Consider the following 13690-nt stretch of genomic DNA (forward strand, 5'->3'; position numbering starts at 1 on the left):
AGCTGCAGACCACATTACCTACCGAGAGAGTTCTCATCTATATTCTTTGTAGCTGTTTACATACCACCACAGTCAGAGGCTGGCACTAAGATAGCATTGAATGAGCTGTATTCTGCCATAAGCAAACAAGAAAACGCTCACCCAGAGGTGGCGCTCATAGTAGCCGGGGACTTTAATGCAGGGAAACTAAAATCAGATTTACCTAATTTATATCAACAAGTTAAATGTGCAACCAGAGGAAAAATAACTCTAGACCACCTATACTCCACACACAGAGATGCATACAAAGCTCTCTTTCACCCTCCATTTGGCAAATCTGACCATAATTCTATCCTTCTGCTTACAAGCAAAATTAAAGCAGGAAGCACCAGTGACTAGATCAATAAAAAAGTGGTCAGATGAAGCAGATGCTAAGCTACAGGACTGTTTTGCTAGCACAGACTGGAATATGTTCCGGGATTCCTCAAATGGCATTGAGGAGTACACCACATCTGTCATTGGCTTCATCAATAAGTGCACCGATGACATCGTCCCCACAGTGACCGTACGTACATACCCCAACCAGAAACCATGGATTACAGGCAGCATCCACACTGAACTAAAGGCTAGAGCTGCCGCTTTCATGTTACTCTAACCCGGAAGCTTATAAGAAATCGTGCTATGCCCTCCGACAAACCATCAAACAAGCAAAGCGTCAATACAGGACTAAGATCGAGTCGTACTACACCGGCTCTGACGCTCGTTGGATGTGGCAGGGCCTGCAAACCATTACAGACTACAAAGGGAAGCACAGCTGAGAGCTGCCAGGTGACACGAGCCTACCGGACGAGCTAAACTACTTCTATGCTCGCTTCGAGGCAAATAACACTGAAACATGCATGAGCGCACCAGCTGTACCGGAAGACTGTGATCAATCTCTCCGCAGCCGATGTGAGTAAGACCTTTAGACAGGTCAACATTCACAAGACCGCAGGGCCAGACGGATTACCAGGACGTGTAATGCGAGCATGCGCTGACCAACTAGCAAGTGTCTTCACTGACATTTTCAACCTCTCCCTGTCCGAGTCTGTAATACCAACATGTTTTAAGCAGACCACCATAGTGCCTGTGCCCAAGGACACGAAAGTAACCTGCCTAAATGACTACCTACCCGTAGCACTCACGTCTGTTGCCATGAAGTGCTTTGAAAGGCTGGTCATGGCTCACATCAACACCATCATCCCAGAAACCCTAGACCCACTCCAATATGCATACTGCCCCAACAGATCCACAGATGATGCAGTCTTTATTGCACTCCACACTGCCCTTTCCCACCTGGACAAAAGGAACACCTATGTGAGAATGCTATTCATTCACTACAGCTCAGCGTTCAACACCATAGTACCTTCAAAAATCATCACTGAACTAAGGACCCTGGGACTTAACACCTCCCTCTGCAACTGGATCCTGGACTTCCTGACGGGCCGCCCCGAGGTGGTAAGGGTAGATAACAACACATCCGCCATGCTGATCCTCAACACAGGGGCCCCTCAGGGGTGTGTGCTCAGTCCCCTCCTGTACTCCCTGATCACTACTCCAACACCATCATTACATGTGTCATTGACACAACAGTGGTAGGCCTGATCACCGACAACAACAAGACAGCCTATAGGGAGGAGGTCAGAGACCTGGCCGTGTGGTGCCGGGACAACAACCTCTCCCTCAACGTGATCAAGACAAAGGAGATGATTGTGGACTACAGGAAAAAGAGGACCGAGCACGCCCCCATTCTCATCAACTGGACTGCTTTGGAGCAGGTTGAGAGCTGTAAGTTCCTTGGTTCCTTCAAGTTCCTTTTTGGTGATGTGGACACATCACCAACAAACTAACATGGTCCAATGACAGTCGTGTAGCGGGCACAACCACATTTTTCCCCCTTAGGAAACTGAAAAGGCATGGGTCCTCATAGCCTCAAAAGGTTCTACAGTTGCACCATCGAGAGCATCCTGACTGGTTGCATCACTGCCTGGTATGGCAACTGCTCAGCCTCTGACCACAGGGCACTACAGAGGGTAGTGCGAACGGCCCAGTAAATCACTGGTGCCAAGCTTCCTGCCATCCAGGACCTCTATACCAGGCGGTGTAAGAGGAAGGCCCTGAAAATTGTCAAAGACCCCAGCCACCCTAATCATGGACTATTCTCTCTGCTACCACATGGCAAGCGGTACCGGAACGCCAAGTCTAAATCCAAGAGGCTTCTAAACAGCTTCTACTCCAAAGCAGTAAGACTCCTGAACATCTAGTCAAATGGCTACCCAAACTATTTACATTGCCCCCCTCCCCTCTCCACACCACTGCCACTCTCTGTTGTCATCTATGCATAGTCACTTTAACTGTACCTACAGTTGAAGTTGGAAGTTTACATGCACCTAAGCCAAATTCATTTAAACTCAGTTTTTCACAATTCCTGACATTTAATCCTAGTAAAAATCCCCTGTCTTAGGTCAGTTAGGATCACCACTTAATTTTAAGAATGTGAAATGTCAGAATAATAGTAGAGAGAATGATTTATTTCAGCTTTTATTTCTCATCACATTCCCAGTGGGTCAGAGGTTTACATTCACACAATTAGTATATGGTAGCATTGCCTTTAACCTGGGGGTAGTTGTTTAACTTGGGTCAAACGTTTCGGGTAGCCATCCACAAGCTTCCCACAATAAGTTGGGTGAATTTGGGCCATTCCTCCTGACAGAGCTTGTGTAACTGTGTCAGGTTTGTAGGCCTCCTTGCTCGCACACGCTTTTCAATTCTGCCTACAAATGTTCTATAGGATTGAGGTCAGGGTTTTGTGATGGCCACTCCAATACCTTGACTTTGTTGTCCTTAAGCCATTTTGCCACAACTTTGGAAGTATGCTTGAGGTCATTGTCCATTTGGATGACCCATTTGCGACCAAGCTTTAACTTCCTGACTGATGTTTTGAGATGTTGCTTCAATATATCCACATCAATTTCCTTCCTCATGATGCCACGTATTTTGTGAAGTGCACCAGTCCATCCTGCAGCAAAGCACCCCCACAACATGATGCTGCCACCCCCGTGCTTCACGGTTGGGATGTGTTCTTCGGCTTGCAAGCCTCCCCCTTTTTCCTCCAAACATAACGATGGTCATTATGGCCAAACCATTCTATTTTTGTTTCATCAGACCGGAGGACATTTCTCCAAAAAGTACAATCTTTGTCCCCATGTGCAGTTCCAAACCGTAATCTGGCTTTTTAATGGCGGTTTTGGAGCAGTGGCTTCTTCCTTGCTGAGCGGCCTTTCAGGTTATGTTGATATAGGACTCGTTTACTGTGGATATAGATACTTTTGTACCTGTTTCCTCCAACATCTTCACAAGGTCCTTTGCTGTTGTTCTGGGATTGATTTGCACTTTTCGCACCAAAGTACGTTCATCTCTAGGAGACAGAACGGGTCTCCTTCCTGAGCGGTTTGACGGCTGCGTGGTCCCATGGTGTTTATACTTGCGTACTATTGTTTGTACAGATGAACGTGGTACCTTCACGCGTTTGGAAATTGCTCCCAAGGATGAACCAGACTTAAGTCTTTGCTGAGTTCTTTTGATTTTCCCATGATGTCAAGCAAAGAGGCACTGAATTAGAAGGTAGGCCTTTAAATACATCCACAGGTACACCTCCAATTGACTCAAATGATGTAAATTAGCCTAACAGAAGCTTCTAAAGCCATGACATAATTTTCTGGTATTTTCCAAGCTGTTTAAAGGCACAGTCAACTTGGTGTATGTAAACTTCTGATGCACTGGAATTGTGATACAGTGAATTATAAGTCTGTAAACAATTGTTGGAAAAATTACTTGTGTTATGCACAAAGTAGATGTCCTAACCGACTTGCCAAAACTATAGTTTGTTAAGAAGAAATTTGTGGAGTAGTGGTTGAAAACGAGTTTTAATGACTCCAAACTAAGTGTATGTAAACTTCCAAATTCAACTGTACATGTACATACTACCTCAACTAACCGGTGCCCCCGGACCTTGACTCTGTACCAGCACCCAAGCGGTATATATTGTTAATTTTTACTGCTCCTTTTTAATGACATGTTATTTTTATCTCTTATTCTCATTCGTATTTTTTTAAACTGCACTGTTGGTTAGGGGCTCGTAAGTAAGCATTTCACTGTAAGGTCTACACCTGTTGTATTCGGAGCATGTGACTAATAAAATTTTATTTTATTTGATATCCTGGGCAAATGGTTTGGATCATGCCCTGAAGACTCTTGAGCGTGCCGTCCTTGGCCAGCTCTCTTGCTATCTCTCTCAGAATGACCTTCTTGATCCAAATCAGTCAGGTTTCAAGACTGGTCATTCAATTGAGGTTGCTCTTCACTGTGTCACGGAGGCTCTCCACACTGCTAAAGCTAACTCTCTCTCCTCTGCTCTCATCCTTCTAGACCTATCTGCTGCCTTTGATACTGTGAACCATCAGATCCTCCTCTCCCCCCTCTCCGAGTTGGGCATCTCCGACGCGGCTCACTCTTGGATTGCGTCCTACCTAACAGGTCGCTCCTACCAGGTGGCGTGGCGAGAATCCGTCTCCGCACCACGTGCTCTCACCTCTGGTGTCCCCCAGGGCTCAGTTCTAGGCCCTCTCCTATTCTCGCTATACACCAAGTCACTTGGCTCTGTCATATCCTCACATGGTCTCTCCTATCATTGCTATGCAGACGACACACAATTAAACTTCTCCTTTCCCCCTTCTGATAACCAGGTGGCGAATCGCATCTCTGCGATTCGCGGATCACCACCTCAAGCTGAACCTCGGCAAGACGGAGCTGCTCTTCCTCCCGGGGAAGGACTGCCCGTTCCATGATCTCACCATCACAGTTGACAACTCCATTGTGTCCTCCTCCCAGAGTGCTAAGAGCCTTGGCGTGACCCTGGACAACACCCTGTCGTTCTCCACTAACATCAAGGCGGTTACCCGATCCTGTAGGTTCATGCTCTACAACATTCGCAGAGTACGACCCTGCCTTACACAGGAAGCGGCGCAGGTCCTAATCCAGGCACTTGTCATCTCCCGTCTGGATTACTGCAACACGCTGTTGGCGGGGCTCCCTGCCTGTGCCATTAAACCCCTACAACTCATCCAGAACGCCGCAGCCCGTCTGGTGTTCAACCTTCCCAAGTTCTCTCATGTCACCCCGCTCCTCCGCACACTCCACTGGCTTCCAGTTGAAGCTCGCATCTGCTACAAGACCATGGTGCTTGCCTACGGAGCTGTGAGGGGAACGGCACCTCTGTACCTTCAGGCTCTGATCAGTCCCGACACCCAAAGAAGGGCACTGCGTTCATCCACCTCTGGCCTGCTCGCCTCCCTACCTCTGCGGAAGCACAGTTCCCGCTCAGCCCAGTCAAAACTGTTCGCTGCTCTGGCACCCCAATGGTGGAACAAGCTCACGACGCCAGGACAGCGGAGTCAATCACCACCTTCCGGAGACACCTGAAACCCCACCTCTTTAAGGAATACCTGGGATAGGATAAAGTAATCCTTCTACCCCCCCCCCCCCCCAAAAGATATAGATGTACTATTGTAAAGTGGTTGTTCCACTGGTGAATGCACCAATTTGTAAGTCGCTCTGGATAAGAGCGTCTGCTAAATGACGTAAATGTAAATGTAAATGTAAGATGCTTTCTGTATGGTCCTCATCACCTGCCTTTCTGAACAACAATAGGCTATTTTCCTTCATTTGATTGATTGGAAAGTCCTGGTGTAAGGGCTTGATTTGGCAAAGGGATGAATTCCAAATCAACCTCTAGTACCTAGGCCAGGGGTATCCAACTCATTCCATGGAGGGCCTTGTGTCTGCTGGTTTTAATTGTTAAGCCCTCGACAACCAGGTGAGGGGACTTCCTTATTAATTAGCGACCTTCATCAAGTACAAGGGAGGAGCGAAAATACGCAGACACTCGGCCCTCCGTGGAATGAGTTTGACACGTGACCTAGGCCCTCTTGGATATTTTAAATGACCATATAGGTGAAGGCAAGTCCTCTACTGGCTCATTCATCAGAGTAATCAGCAAGTAACAATTATCATCCAATCGACTAATTACGCCTACTGCCAATTAACTACATTATCAAGGCTAACAAGCTGTACCTACTGCTAATGAAATACATTATCAAGGCTCCCAACCTGTACCTACTGCTAATGAATTACATTTTCAAGGCTAACAAGCTGTACCTACTGCTAATGATCTACATTATCAAGGTTAACAAGCTGTACCTACTGCTAATGAACTACATTATCAAGGTTAACAAGCTGTACCTACTGCTAATGAACTACATTATCAAGGTTAACAAGCTGTACCTACTGCTAATGAACGACATTATCAAGGTTAACAAGCTGTACCTACTGCTAATGAACTACATTATCAAGGCTAACAAGCTGCCATGATCCAATGCGGTGATGTTCAGCAGGTTGGGGGTCCATTCCATTTCAAGTCCAGTCAATTCACAAAGCAAACCAAATTCCATTCCAAATGTTCCTCGTTGAAGAGAATTGGAATTTGACTTCCTAAATTGACTGTAATTGAACCCCAATACTGACATTCGGTATCACGTACATGTTGCATTCATGCATGCAGTATTGGATATGTCAAAGCCACCTTTATATCAAGTCATGATTGCGGTCAATTTGAATTGAAGTCAGTCAATTCAGGAAGTGTAAACTTGGAATACATTATTTCTGCTTGTACAGTGGGGGAAAAAAGTATATGATCCCCTGCTGACTTTGTACGTTTGCCCACTGACAAAGAAAGGATCAGTCTATAATTTTAATGGTAGGTTTATTTGAACAGTGAGAGACAGAATAACAACAAAAATATCCTGAAAAACGCATGTCAAAAATTTTATAAATTGATTTGCATTTTAATGAGGGAAATAAGTATTTGACCCCTCTCAATCAGAAAGATTTCTGGCTCCCAGGTGTCTTTTATACAGGTAACGAGCTTAGGAGCACACTCTTAAAGGGAGTGCTCCTAACCGCAGCTTGTTAACTGTAAAAAATACAAATGTCCACAGAAGCAATCAATCAATCAGATTCCAAACTCTCCACCATGGCCAAGACCAAAGAGCTCTCCAAGGATGTCAGGGACAAGATTGTAGACCTACACAAGGCTGGAATGGGCTACAAGACCATCGCCAAGCAACATGGTGAGAAGGTGACAACATTTGATGCATTTTTCACAAATGGAAGAAATACAATAGAACTGTCAATATCCCTCAATCTGGGGCTCCATGCAAGATCTCACCTCGTGGAGTTGCAATGATCATGAGAACGGTGAGGAATCAGCCCAGAACTACACGGTAGGATCTTGTCAATGATCTCAAGGCAGCTGGGACCATAGTCACCAAGAAAACAATTGGTAACACACTACGCCGTGAAGGACTGAAATCCTGCAGCGCCCGCAAGGTCCCCCTGCTCAAGAATACATATACAGGCCCGTCTGAAGTCTGCCAATGAACATCTGAATGACTCAGAGGACAACTGGTGAAAGTGTTGTGGTCAGATGAGACCAAAATGGAGCTCTTTGACATCAACTCAACTCGCCGTGTTTGGAGGAGGAGGAATGCTGCCTATGACCCCAAGAACACCATCTCCACCGTCAAAAATGGAGGTGGAAACATTATGCTTTGGGGGTGTTTTTCTGCTAAGGGGACAGGACAACTTCACCGCATCAAAGGGACGATGGACGGGGCCATGTACCGTCAAATCTTGGGTGAAAACCTCCTTCCCTCAGCCAGGGCATTGAAAATGGGTTGTGGATGGGTATTCCAGCATGACAATGACACAAAACACATGGCCAAGGCAACAAAGGAGTGGCTCAAGAAGAAGCACATTAAGGTCCTGCAGTGGCCTAGCCAATCTCCAGACCTTAATCCCATAGAACATCTGTGGAGGGAGCTGAAGGTTCGAGTTGCCAAACGTCAGCCTCGAAACCTTAATGACTTGGAGAAGATCTGCAAAGAGGAGTGGGACAAAATCCCTCCTGAGATGTGTGCAAACCTGGTGGCCAACTACAAGAAACGTCTGACCTCTTTGATTTGCCACCAAGTACTAAGTCATGTTTTGCAGAGGGGTCACATACTTATTTCCCTCATTAAAATGCAAATAATTTTATAACATTTTTGAGATGCGTTCTTCAGGATTTTTTTGTTGTTATTCCGTCTCTCACTGTTCAAATAAACCTACTATTAAAATTATAGACTGATCATTTCTTTGTAAGTGGGCAAACGTACAAATCCGCAGGGGATCAAATACTTTTTTCCCTCACTGTATATGAAGAGACTGGTTTGGTGAGATCCTAGAACTAAAGGTCCACTGTATATGAAGAGACTGGTTTTGTGAGATCCTAGAACTAAAGGTCCACTGTATATGAAGAGACTGGTTTGGTGAGATCCTAGAACTAAAGGTCCACTGTATATGAAGAGACTGGTTTTGTGAGATCCTAGAACTAAAGGTCCACTGTATATGAAGAGACTGGTTTGGTGAGATCCTAGAACTAAAGGTCCACTGTATATGAAGAGACTGGTTTTGTGAGATCCTAGAACTAAAGGTCCACTGAGTGAAAGTGTCACAGAACATTTCTAAAGCCACTAAACCCACAGAGGCCAAACCACACCCTAAACATGAAGATTAAAACATGACTGTCCTACTATGGGACAAGCCACTAACCCACAGGGGCCAAACCACACCCTAAACATGAAGATTAAAACATGACTGTCCTACTATGGGACAAGCCACTAACCCACAGGGGCCAAACCACACCCTAAACATGAAGATTAAAACACCACTGACCTACAATGGGACAAATAACAAGACCTCCCCCACATCCTGCAGCTAACTGCTCCTCTTCCCTTTACAGGCATTTCAGCCCAAATGACACACATTTGGAAAGTATTCCGACCACTGGACTTTTTGTTATGTTACAGCCTTATTATAAAATGGATTCATTTAATGTTTTTCATGTATCTACACACAATACCCCATAATGACAAAGTGAACAGGTTTTTAGAAATGTTTATATATATATATATATATATATATATATATATATTTTGTTGCAGAAACATCTTATTTACATAAGTATTCAGACCCTTTGCTATGATACTCAAAATTGAACTCAGGTGCATCGTGTTTCCATTGATCATCCTTGAGATGTTTCTACAACTTGATTGGAGTCCACCTGTGGTAAATTGAATTAATTGGACATGATTTGGAAAAGCAAACATCTGTCTATATAAGGTTTCACAGTTGACAGTGCATGTCAGAGCAACAACCAAGTCATGAGGTCAAAGGAATTGTCCGTAGAGCTCCAAGACAGGATTGTGTCGAGGCACAGATCTGGGGTACGGTACCCCAAAATATTCTGCAGCGTTGAAGGTCCATGAACACAGTGGCCCCCATCATTCTTAAATGGAAGAAGTTTGGAACCACCAAGACTCTCCTTAGAGCTGGCCGCCCGGCCAAACTGAGCAATCAGGGGAGAAGGGTCTTGGTCAGGGAGGTGACCAAGAACCTGATGGTCACTCTGACAGAGCTCCAGAGGTCCTCTGTGGAGCTGGGAGAACCTTCCGGAAGGACAACCATCTCTGCAGCACTCTACCAATCAGGCCTTTATGCTAGAGTGGCCAGACGAAGACCAACCCTCAGTACAAGGCACATGACAGCCGGCTTGGAGTCCTGGCACCTGAAGACTCTCAGACCATGAGAAACAAGATTCTCTGGTCGGATGATACCAAGAGTGAACTCTTTGGCCCGAATGCCAAGCTCCACGTCTGAAGGAAACCTGGTACCATCCCTACGGTGAAGCATGGTGGTGGGATGTTTTTCAGCGGCAGGGACTGGGAGACTAGTCAGGATCGAGGCAAAGATGAACAAAGCAAAGTACAGAGAGATCCTTGATGAAAATCTGCTCCAGAGCGCTGCGGACCTCAGACTCAGGTGAAGATTCACCTTCCAACAGGACAACAACCCTAAGCACACAGCCAAGACAACACAGGAATGGCTTCGTGACAAGTTTCTGAATGTCCTTGAGTGGCCCAGCCAGATTCCGGACTTGAACATCTCTGGAGAGATCTGAAAATAGCTGTGCAGCGACGCTCCCCATCCAACCTGACAGAGCTTGAGAGGATCTGCAGAGAAGAATGGGAGAAACTCCCCAAAAACAGGTGTGCCAAGCTTGTAGCGTCATACCCAAGAAGACTCAAGGCTGTAATCACTGCCAATGGTGTTCCAACAAAGTACTGAGTAAAGGATTCTTGTCATATCAGTTTTTTATTTTTAATAATCTAGCAAAAATCTCGAAACCAGTTTTTGCTTTTTCATTATGCGAAAGTGTGTAGATTGAGGGTAAAAACTATTTCATATATTTTTTTTTATATGGCTGTAACGTAACAAAATATGGAAAAAGTCAAGGGGTCTGAATACTTTCTCAATGCACTGTAGATAGTGCACTACTTTTGACCAGAGCCCTATGGACCTGGTCAAAAGTAGAGCACTATAAAGGTAATGAGGTGCAATTTGGGAAGCAGCTGACTGCTAACCTGCGGCTGACTGTGGCTGCCTCCCGCCTCTACTGAATGTGTTTGGTGCTTCAGCGGTTGGCTATTGGGACAGCATTATCCTATGCAGTGTACAATAATGCAGCATTTTAAATGTAAATGTGAGGGTTGGCCGTTGTAAGGGAGTGTGTTTCCCCTCACCAGAATGAGCATGCATCGGTTTTCCTTAATGGCTCCACAGCAGCCCAGGAAGCCCAGTACCATGATGATGACACCAACAGCTATCAACAGGTCTACAAACGGCACTTCCTCATCCATTATCTGAGGTAGGGGGACAGACAGTTACTCAGTCATTTTACATGTAGATATGACATTTTAAATGTTTTACATTTTACTCATTTAGCAGACGCCCTTATCCAGAGCAACTTACAGTAGTGAATGCATACATTTCATACATTTCTTTTTTTTCAATTATTATTAAAAAAATTCATACTGGTCCCCCGTGGGAATCGAACCCACAACCCTGGTGTTGCAAACACCATGCACTACCAACTGTGCCACAACATCTAAATATTTATATTTACTAAGATATGCTGCGGGTGTTCTGTAACCATTTTAGGTCTTGATGATTGGATCCAGTTGTATCAAGGTGATGGGTATGCATGTGTTATTTTTACTGTGCAAAGAGGGCTTTTGATGGCGATGGCTTTTATGTAATGTTGTACTGGACATTTCCTTACCACGTTACCATTCTTGCTCACTTTGATGTAGATGGAGACACCAAGAATGATGCAGCCACTGATCTGGAAAACAAAATGAGATGAAATGAATGTTTTATCTAGAATCAACTTTAGAAATTTGTGCATTTCAATGTCACTGGGATTAAATGAGCAGGTCTTGTTGCATATCAACTCAACATGAATGTGGATTCATTTCAAAGAATCACAAAAAACACACTAGCTACATCTGGTGGCAACTCTGAGGAACTACAATTGAACCAGCCCCTCTGTGGAACTGGCCATTCGACATAGGCAAGATGCAGTAGATAGTATAAAATATAGTATATACATATGAGATGAGTAATTTAGGATATCTAAACAATTTTAGAGTGGCATTATTTCAAGTGGCTAGTGATACATTACATCAAGATGACAAGATGCAGTAGATGGTATTAGAGTACAGTACATACATATGAGATGAGTAATGTAGGATATCTAAACAATTTTAAAGTGGCATTATTTAAAGTGACTAGTGATACCATTATTGTGGCTAGTGATTTGAGTCTCTATGTAGGCAGCAGCCCCTCTGTGCTAGTGATGACTGTTTAACAGTCTGATGGCCTTGAGTTAGATGTTTTTCAGTCTCTCAGTCCCAGCTTTAATGCACCTGTACTGACCTCGCCTTCTGGATGGAATCGGGGTGAACAGGCAGTGGCTCGGGTGGTTGCTGTCCTTGATGATTATTTTTGCCTTTCTGTGACATTGGATGCTGTAGGTGTCCTGGAGGGCAGGCAGTTTGCCCACGGTGAAGCGTTGGGCAGGACAACTTAACTGATCATATAAAACCACATCCTGTTAGAAAATAACTTACAATGGTTTGCAGGTCTGTCAGTTCTTGTACCAAATCTCTTCCATTTGTGTGCAATGGGATGTACTCTTCATACCAGGCTTTCATCATATTTGGAAGCTGGAGATTCAATAAATACCAATGTTTTTAAATATTAGTTTAATTACATTTTTATGGACATGAACTTGTAATTCTGTCCTAATTGTGGTGGAAGGTAGTAGGCCAATAACCCGAGTCCAATGCATCGAAGACAAGATCCAGCTGAATACTACATCACCCAATGAATAAAGTAAATAATAAACATATTGGGGGAAATACACTGTACACTGTCATATACATGACTTGGTCTTAGTTATAAATGGGTCAAATAATAAAGTATTTCATTTGTTGACATTACCAATGAAATTTGGGCTTTATTAAAGGGGATATCTGGGATTGATAAACCAGATTTTGGACTTTCAAATTAATGATATGTAGCTATTTATTCTTGAAGAATGTAATTTATAAAGGCCTCATGAGCTTAGTTCAACCATCTTAGGGTTTGAGTGTGGTTACATTTTTCAAGCCCCATCCCTCAGCGGTTTACAAAATAGCAGCAGGATGATGGCAATGTTTGAATCCCAGATTGCCCCTTTAAGAACTGAACGTACCATGATCAGGAAGTTCTTGTTCTTCTTACGAGCTCCATGCAGACCCGTGATGCCAAGGATAATGGAGACCACACCTGCTGTGAAGATAGTCCATCTGACTGGAGACAGACGTTCATCTAGGTCCTTCAACATTAACACACACCCATCTGACTGGAGACAGACGTTCATCTAGGTCCTTCAACATTAACACACACCCATCAGACTGTAGACAGACGTTCATCTAGGGTCTTCAACATTAACACACACCCATCAGACTGGAGACAGACGTTCATCTAGGTCCTTCAACATTAACACACACCCATCAGACTGGAGACAGACGTTCATCTAGGTCCTTCAACATTAACACACACCCATCAGACTGTAGACAGACGTTCATCTAGGTCCTTCAACATTAACACACACCCATCTGACTGGAGACAGACGTTCATCTAGGTCCTTCAACATTAACACACAGTGAAATCAACACTTGTAGTTTGTTACAATACAGTTATTACAAGATGAAAATATCAGGTTAGAAAATGTTGCTTACATTTTCACTACTCCTGTAATACTTCCAAGGGGTGACAATGAAACTCATGCCATCAATCTGAAGAAAAATTAATTTAGGGAGAAAAACTATTATAAACTAAATATATTCATAATATTGGACACGAATTTTATAATTTTTTTAAGTGTCCGTTATAGATTGATTAAAATACAATACAATACAATAACATGATATTTAAGTGTTGCATTATCACTTGTAGGATTGTGAAGAAAAGCAGCCAGCCTCAAGCAGAGCAGGAACACGTTGTAGCTCTGGTCTCACCTCTGACTCGCTCTCTGAGAGAATGTGCATTGAAAGAAGAACTCTGGGTTTTATGTCATTTCCTGTAACTGACAGGTGTCTTGACAGTGATTTTACTGAGTTCCTCAGAC

This window comes from Salmo salar, chromosome 17 (assembly GCF_965601325.2).
Source record: "Salmo salar chromosome 17, fSalSal1, whole genome shotgun sequence".
NCBI classification, from domain to species: Eukaryota; Metazoa; Chordata; class Actinopteri; order Salmoniformes; family Salmonidae; genus Salmo; species Salmo salar.